This window comes from Schistocerca gregaria, chromosome 8, assembly GCF_023897955.1.
Source record: "Schistocerca gregaria isolate iqSchGreg1 chromosome 8, iqSchGreg1.2, whole genome shotgun sequence".
NCBI lineage: Eukaryota > Metazoa > Arthropoda > Insecta > Orthoptera > Acrididae > Schistocerca > Schistocerca gregaria.
The window spans coordinates 4,527,389-4,535,103 of NC_064927.1; positions in this window are offsets into that span (position 1 = coordinate 4,527,389).

Genomic DNA, 7,715 nt, shown 5'->3' on the forward strand with positions numbered 1-7,715 from the left:
ATTACAGAATGCCTCCAGATGTGCATCGGAAACTACTACTTGTCTTCAAGGGAACGATCAAAGCGTAAACTGTTTGAGACATTACTCCCATGGAGGTAGGTGCGCATGGTGCCTATTGTATTCACTCCCGATGCAACTTCTGTGTTTCATCAACACTCTGATGGTCCACAGATTACAGAATGCCTCCAGATGTGCATCGGACACTAATACTGGTCTTCCAGGGAACGATCAAAGCGTAAACTGTTTGAGACACTACTCCCATGGAGGTAAGTGGGCATGGTGTCTGTTGTATTCAATCCCGATGCAATATCTGTGTTTCATCAACACTCTGACCGTCCACAGATTACAGAATGCCTCCAGATGTGCATCGGAAACTGCTACTGGCGTTCCAATGAACGATCAAAGCGTATACTGTTTGAGACATTACTCCCATGGAGGAAAGTGCACATGGTGACTGTTGTATTCAATCCCGATGCGATTTTGGTTTCATCAACAGTCTGATAGTCCACAGATTACAGAATCCCTCAGATGTGCATCGGAAACTACTACTGGTCTTCCAGCAAACGATCAAAGCGTAGACTGTTTGAGACATTACTCCCATGGAGGTAGGTGCGCATGGTGACTGTTGTATTCAAACCCAATGCAATATCTGTGTTTCATCAACACTCTGATAGTCCACAGATTACAGAATGCCTCCAGATGTGCATCGGAAACTACTAGTGGTCTTCCAGGGAACGAAAAGCGTAAACTGTTTCAGACATTACTTCCATGGAGGAAAGTGCGCATGGTGACTGTTGTATTCAATCCCGATGCAATTTCTGCGTTTCATCAAGACTCTGATAGTCGACGGATCACAGAATGCCTCCAGAGTTGCATCGGAAACTACTACTGGTCTTCCAGGGAACGATCAAAGCGTAGACTGTTTGAGACATTACTCCCATGGAGGAAAGTGGGCATGGTGACTGGTGTATTCAATCCCGATGCAATTTTGGTTTCATCTACACTCTGCTAGTCCACAGAGAACAGAATGCCTCCACATGTGCATCGGAAACTACTACTGGTCTTCCAGGGAACGATCAAAGCGTAGACCGTTTGAGACATTACTCTCATGTAGTTAAGTGCGCATGGTGAATGTTGTATTCAATCCCGATGCAATTTCTGTGTTTCATCAACACTCTGATAGTCCACAGATTACAGAATGCCTCCAGATGTGCATAGGAAACTACTTCTGGTCTTCCAGGAAATGATCAAAGCGCAAACTAATTGAGACATTACTCCCGTGGAGGAAAGTGCGCATGGTGACTGTTGTATTCAATCCCGATGCAATTTCTGTGTTTCATCAACACTTTGATAGTCCACAGGTTACAGAATGCCTCCAGATGTGCATCGGAAACTACTACTGGTCCTCCAGGGAACGATCAAAGCGTAAACTGTTTCAGACATTACTCCCATGGAGGAAAGTGAGCATGGTGACTGTTGTATTCAATCCCGATGGAATTTTGGTTTCATCAACACTCTGATTGTCCACAGATTACAGAATGCCTCCAGATGTGCATCGGAAACTACCACTGGTCTTCCAGGATATGATCAAAGCGTAAACTGTTTGAGACATTACTCCCATGGAGGAAAGTGCGAATGGTGACTGTTGTATTCATTCCCGATGCAATTTCTGTGTTTCATCAACACTCTGATAGTCCACAGATTACAGAATGCCTCCAGATGTGCATAGGAAACTACTTCTGCTCTTCCAGGAAATGATCAAAGCGCAAACTAATTGAGACATTACTCCCATGGAGGAAAGTGCGCATGGTGACTGTTGTATTCAATCCCGAAGCAATTTTGGTTCCATCAACACTCTGATAGTCCACAGATCACAGAAGGCCTCCAGATGTGCATCGGAAACTACTACTGGTCTTCCAAGAAACGATCAAAGCGTAGACTGTTTGAGACATTACTCCCGTGGAGGAAAGTGCGCATGGTGACTGTTGTATTCAATCCCAATGCAATTTCTGTGCTTCATCAAAAATCTGATAGTCCACAGATTACAGAATGCCCCTAGATGTGCATCGGAAACTACTACTGGTCTTCCAGGATATGATCAAAGCGTAAACAGTTTGAGACACTACTCCCATGGAGGAAAGTGCGCATTTTTACTGTTGTATTCTATCCCGATGCATTTTCTGTGTTTCATCAACACTCTGATAGTCCACAGATTACAGAATACCTCCAGATGTGCATCGGAAATTACTACTGGTCTTCCAGCAAACGATCAAAGCGTAGACTGTTTGAGACATTACTCCCATGGAGCAAAGTGCGCATGGTGACTGTTGTATTCAATCGCGACGCAATTTCTGTGTTTCATCAACACTCTGATAGTCCACAGACTACAGAATGCCTCCAACTGTGCATCGGAAACTACTACTGGTATTCCAGGGAACGATCAAAGCGTATACTGTTTGAGACATTACTGCCATATAGGTAAGAGGGCATGGTGACTCTTGTATTCAATCCCGATTCAATTTTGGTTTCATCAACACTCTGATAGTCCACAGATTACAGAATGCCTCCAGATGTGCATCGGAAATTACTACTGGTCTTCCAAGCGAACGATCAAGGCGTAAACTGTTTGAGACATTACTCCCATGGAGGTAAGTGCACATGGTGACTGTTGTATTCAATCCCGATGCAATTTCTGTGTTTCATCAACACTCAAACAGTCCACAGATTACAGAATGCCTCCAGATGTGCATCGGAAACTACTACTGGTCATCCAAGGAACGATCAAAACGTAGGCTGTTTGAGACATTACTCCCATGGAGGAACGTGCGCCTGGTGACTGTTGTATTCAATCCCAATGAAATTTCTTTGTTTCATCAACACTCTGATAGTCCACAGATTACAGAATGCCTCCAGATGTGCATCGGAAACTACTACCGGTCTTCCAGGGAACGATCAAAAAGTAGACTGTTTGAGACATTACTCCAATGGAAGAAAGTGCGCATGGTGTCTGTTGTATTAAATCCCGAAGCAATTTCTGTGTTTCATCAACACTCTGATAGTTTACAGATTACAGAATGCCTCCAGATGTGCATCGGAAACTACTACTTGTCTTCCAAGGGAACGATCAAAGCGTAAACTGTTTGAGATATTACTCCCATGGAGGTAAGTGCGCATGGTGACTGTTATATTTAATCCCGATGCAATTTCTGTGTTTCATCAACACTCTGACAGTCCACAGATTACAGAATGCCTCCAGATGTGCATCGGAAGCTACTACTGGTCTTGCAGGGAACGATCAAATCGTAGACTGTTTGAGACATTACTCCCATGGAGGATAGAACCCATGGTGACTGTTGTATCCAATCGAGACGCAATATCTGTGTTACATCGACACTCTGATAGTCCACAGACTACAAAATGCCTCCAAATGTGCATCGGAAACTACTACTGGTCTTCCAGGGAACGATCAAAGCGTATACTGTTTGAGACATTACTCCCATGGAGGAAAGTGCGCATGGTGACTGTTGTATTCAATCCCGATGCAATTTTGGTTTCATCTAGACTCTGATAGTCCACAGATTACAGAATGCCTCCAGATGTGATTAGGAAACTACTACTGGTCTTCCAGGACACGATCAAAGCGTAGACTGTTTAAGACATTACCCCGTGGAGGAAAGTGCGCATGGTGACTGTTGTATTCAATCCCGAAGCAATTTCTGTGTTTCATCAAAAATCTTATAGTCCACAGATTACAGAATGCCCCCAGATGTGCATCGGAAGCTACTACTGGTCTTCCAGGGAACGATCAAACCGTAAACTGTTTGAGACATTACCCCCATGGAGGTAAGTGGGCATTTTGTCTGTTGTATTCAATCCCGATGCAATTTTGGTTTCATCAACACTCTGATAGTCAACAGATAACAGAATACCTCCAGATGTGCATCGGAAACTACTACAGGATTTCCAGGAAACGATCAAAGCGTACACTGTTTGAGGCATTACTCCCATGGAGGAAAGTGCGCATGGTGACTGTTGTATTCAATCCCGATGCAATTTTGGTTTCATCAACACTCTGATAGTCCACAGTTTACAGAATGCCCTCAGATATGCATCGGAAACTACTACTGGTCTTCCAGGGAACGATCAAAGCCAAGACTGTTTTAGAGATTACTCCCATGGAGGAAAGTGCTCATGGTGACTGTTGTATTCAATCCCGATGCAATTTCTGTGTTTCATCAAAAATCTGATAGTCCACAGATTACAGAATGCCCCCAGATGTGCACCGGAAGCTACTACTGCTCCTCCAGGGAACGATCAAACCGTAAGACCGTTTGAGACATTACCCCCATGGAGGTAAGAGGGCATTTTTACTGTTGTATTCAATCCCGATGCAATTTCTGTGTTTCATCAACACTCTGATAGCCCACAGATTACAGAATACCTCCAGATGTGCAACGGAAACTACTACTGTTTTTCCAGGAAACGATCAAAGCGTAGACTCTTTGAGACATTACTCAGATGGAGGAAAGTGCTCATGTTGACTGTTGCATTCAATCGCGACGCAATATCTGTATTTCATCAACACTCTGATAGTCGACAGACTACAGAATGCCTCCAGCTGTGCATCGGAAACTACTACTGGTCTTCAAGGGAACGATCAAATCGTATACTGTTTGAGACATTACTCCCATGGAGGTAAGTGTGCATGGTGACTGTTATATTCAATCCCGATGGAATATCTGTGTTTCATCAACACTCTGACCGTCCACAGATTACAGAATGCCTCCAGATGTGCATCGGAAACCACTACTGGTCTTGCAGGGAACGATCAAAGCGTAGACTGTTTGAGACATTACTCCCATGGAGGAAAGTGCGCATGGTGACTGTTGTATTCAATCCCGATGCAATTTTGGTTTCATCAAAACTCTGATAGTCCACAGATTACAGAATGCCTGCAGATGTGCATCAGGAACTACTACTGGTCTTCCAAGGGAACGATCAAGGCGTAAACTGTTTGAGACATTACTCCCATGTAGGTAAGTGCGCATGGTGACTGTTGTATTCAATCATGATGCAATTTTGGTTTCATCAACACTCTGATAGTCCACAGATTACAGAATGCCCTCAGATATGCATCGGAAACTACTACTGGTCTTGCAGGGAACGATAAAAGCGTAGACTGTTTGAGACATTACTCCCATGGAGGAAAGTGCGCATAGTGACTGTTTATCCAATCGAGACGCAATATCTGTGTTTCATCGAAACTCTGATAGTCCACAGACTACAAAATGCCTCCTAATGTGCATCGGAAACTACTACTGGTCTTCCAGGGAACGATCAAAGCGTAGACAGTTTGAGACATTACTCCCATGGATGAAAGTAGGCATGGTGACTGGTGTATTCAATCCCAATGCAATTTCTGTGTTTCATCAACACTCTGATAGTTCACAGATTACAGAATGCCTCCAGATGTGCATAGGAAACTACTTCTGGTCTTCCAGGAAATGATCAAAGCGCAAACTAATTGAGACATTACTCCCATGGAGGAAAGTGCGCATGGTGACTGTTGTATTCAATCCCGATGCAATTTTGGTTCCATTAACACTCTGATAGACCACAGATTACAGAAAGCCTCCAGATGTGCATCGGAAACTACTACTGGTCTTCCAGGAAACGATCAAAGCGTAGACTGTTTGAGACATTACTCCCGTGGAGGAAAGTGCGCATGGTGGCTGTTGTATTCAATCCCAATGCAATTTCTGTAATTCATCAAAAATCTGATAGTCCACAGATTACAGAATGCCCCTAGATGTGCATCGGAAGCTACTACTGGTCTTCCAGGAACGATCAAAGCGTAAACTGTTTGAGACATTAATCCCATGGAGGTAAGTGCGCATTTTTACTGTTGTATTCAATCCCGATGCAATTTCTGTGTTTCATCAACACTCTGATAGTCCACAGATTACAGAATACCTCCAGATGTGCATCGGAAACTACTACTGGTCTTCCAGGAAACGATCAAAGCGTAGACTGTTTGAGACATTACTCCCATGGAGGAAAGTGCGCATAGTGACTGTTTAACCAATCGAGACGCAATATCTGTGTTTCATCGAAACTCTGATAGTCCACAGACTACAAAATGCCTCCTAATGTGCATCGGAAACTACTACTGGTCTTCCAGGGAACGATAAAAGCGTATACCGTTTGAGACATTACCCCCGTGGAGGAAAGTGTGCATGGTGATGTTGTATTCAATACCGATGCAATTTTTGTGTTTCATCAAAAATCTTATAGTCCACAGATTACAGAATGCCCCCAGATGTGCATTGGAAGCTACTACTGGTCTTCCAGGGAACGATCAAACCGTAAACTGTTTGAGACATTACCCCCATGGTGGTAAGTGGGCATTTTGACTGTTGTATTCAATCCCGATGCAATTTCTGTGTTTCATCAACACTCTGATAGTCCACAGATAACAGAATACCTCCAGATGTGCATCGGAAACTACTACTGGTCTTCCAGGAAACGATCAAAGCGTAGACTGTTTGAGACATTACTCCCATGGAGGAAAGTGCGCATGGTGACTGTTGAATTCAATCCCGATGCATTATTGGTTTCATCAACACTCTGATAGTCCACAGATTACAGAATGCCCTCAGATATGCATCGGAAACTACTACTGGTCTTCCAGGGAACGATCAAAGCGTAGACTGTTTTAGAGATTACTCCCATGGAGAAAAATGCTCATGGTGACTGTTGTATTCAATCCCGATGCAATTTCTGTGTTTCATCAAAAATCTGATAGTCCACAGATTACAGAATGCCCCCAGATGTGCATAGGAAGCTACTACTGCTCTTCCAGGGAACGATCAAACCGTAAACTGTTTGAGACATTACCCCCATGGAGGAAAGTGCGCATGGTGGCTGTTGTTTTCAATCCCGATGGAATTTTTTTTATCAACACTCTGATAGTCCACAGATTGCAGAATGCCTCCAGATGTGCATCGGAAACTACTACTGGTCTTCCAGGAAGCGATCAAAGCGTAGACTGTTTGAGACATTACTCCCATGGAGGTAAGTGCGCATGGTGACTGTTGTATTCAATCCCGATGCAATTTCTGTGTTTCATCAACACTCTGAGAGTCCACAGGTTACAGAATGCCACCAGATGTGCATCGGAAACTACTACTAGTCTTCCAGGGAACAATCAAAGCGTAAACTGTTTCAGACATTACTCCCATGGAGGAAAGTGCGCATGGTGAGTGTTGCATTCAATCCCGATGCAATTTCTATGTTTCATCAACGCTCTGATAGTCCACAGATCACAGAATGGTTCCAGATGTGCATCGGAAACTTCTACTGGTCTTCCAGGGAATGATCAAAGCGTAGACTGTTTGAGACATTACTCCCATGGAGGAAAGCGGGCATGGTGGCTGTTGTAATCAATCCCGATGCAGTTTTGGTTTCATCTACACTCTGATAGTACACAGATTACAGAATGCCTCCAGATGTGCATCGGAAACTACTACTGGTCTTCCAGGGAACGATCAAAGCGTAGACTGTTTGAGACATTACTCCTATGGAGGAAAGTGGGCATGGTGACTGGTGTATTCAATCCCGAAGCAATTTTGGTTTCATCTACACTCTGCTAGTCCACAGAGTACAGAATGCCTTAAGATGTGCATCGGAAACTACTACTGGTCTTCCAGGGAACG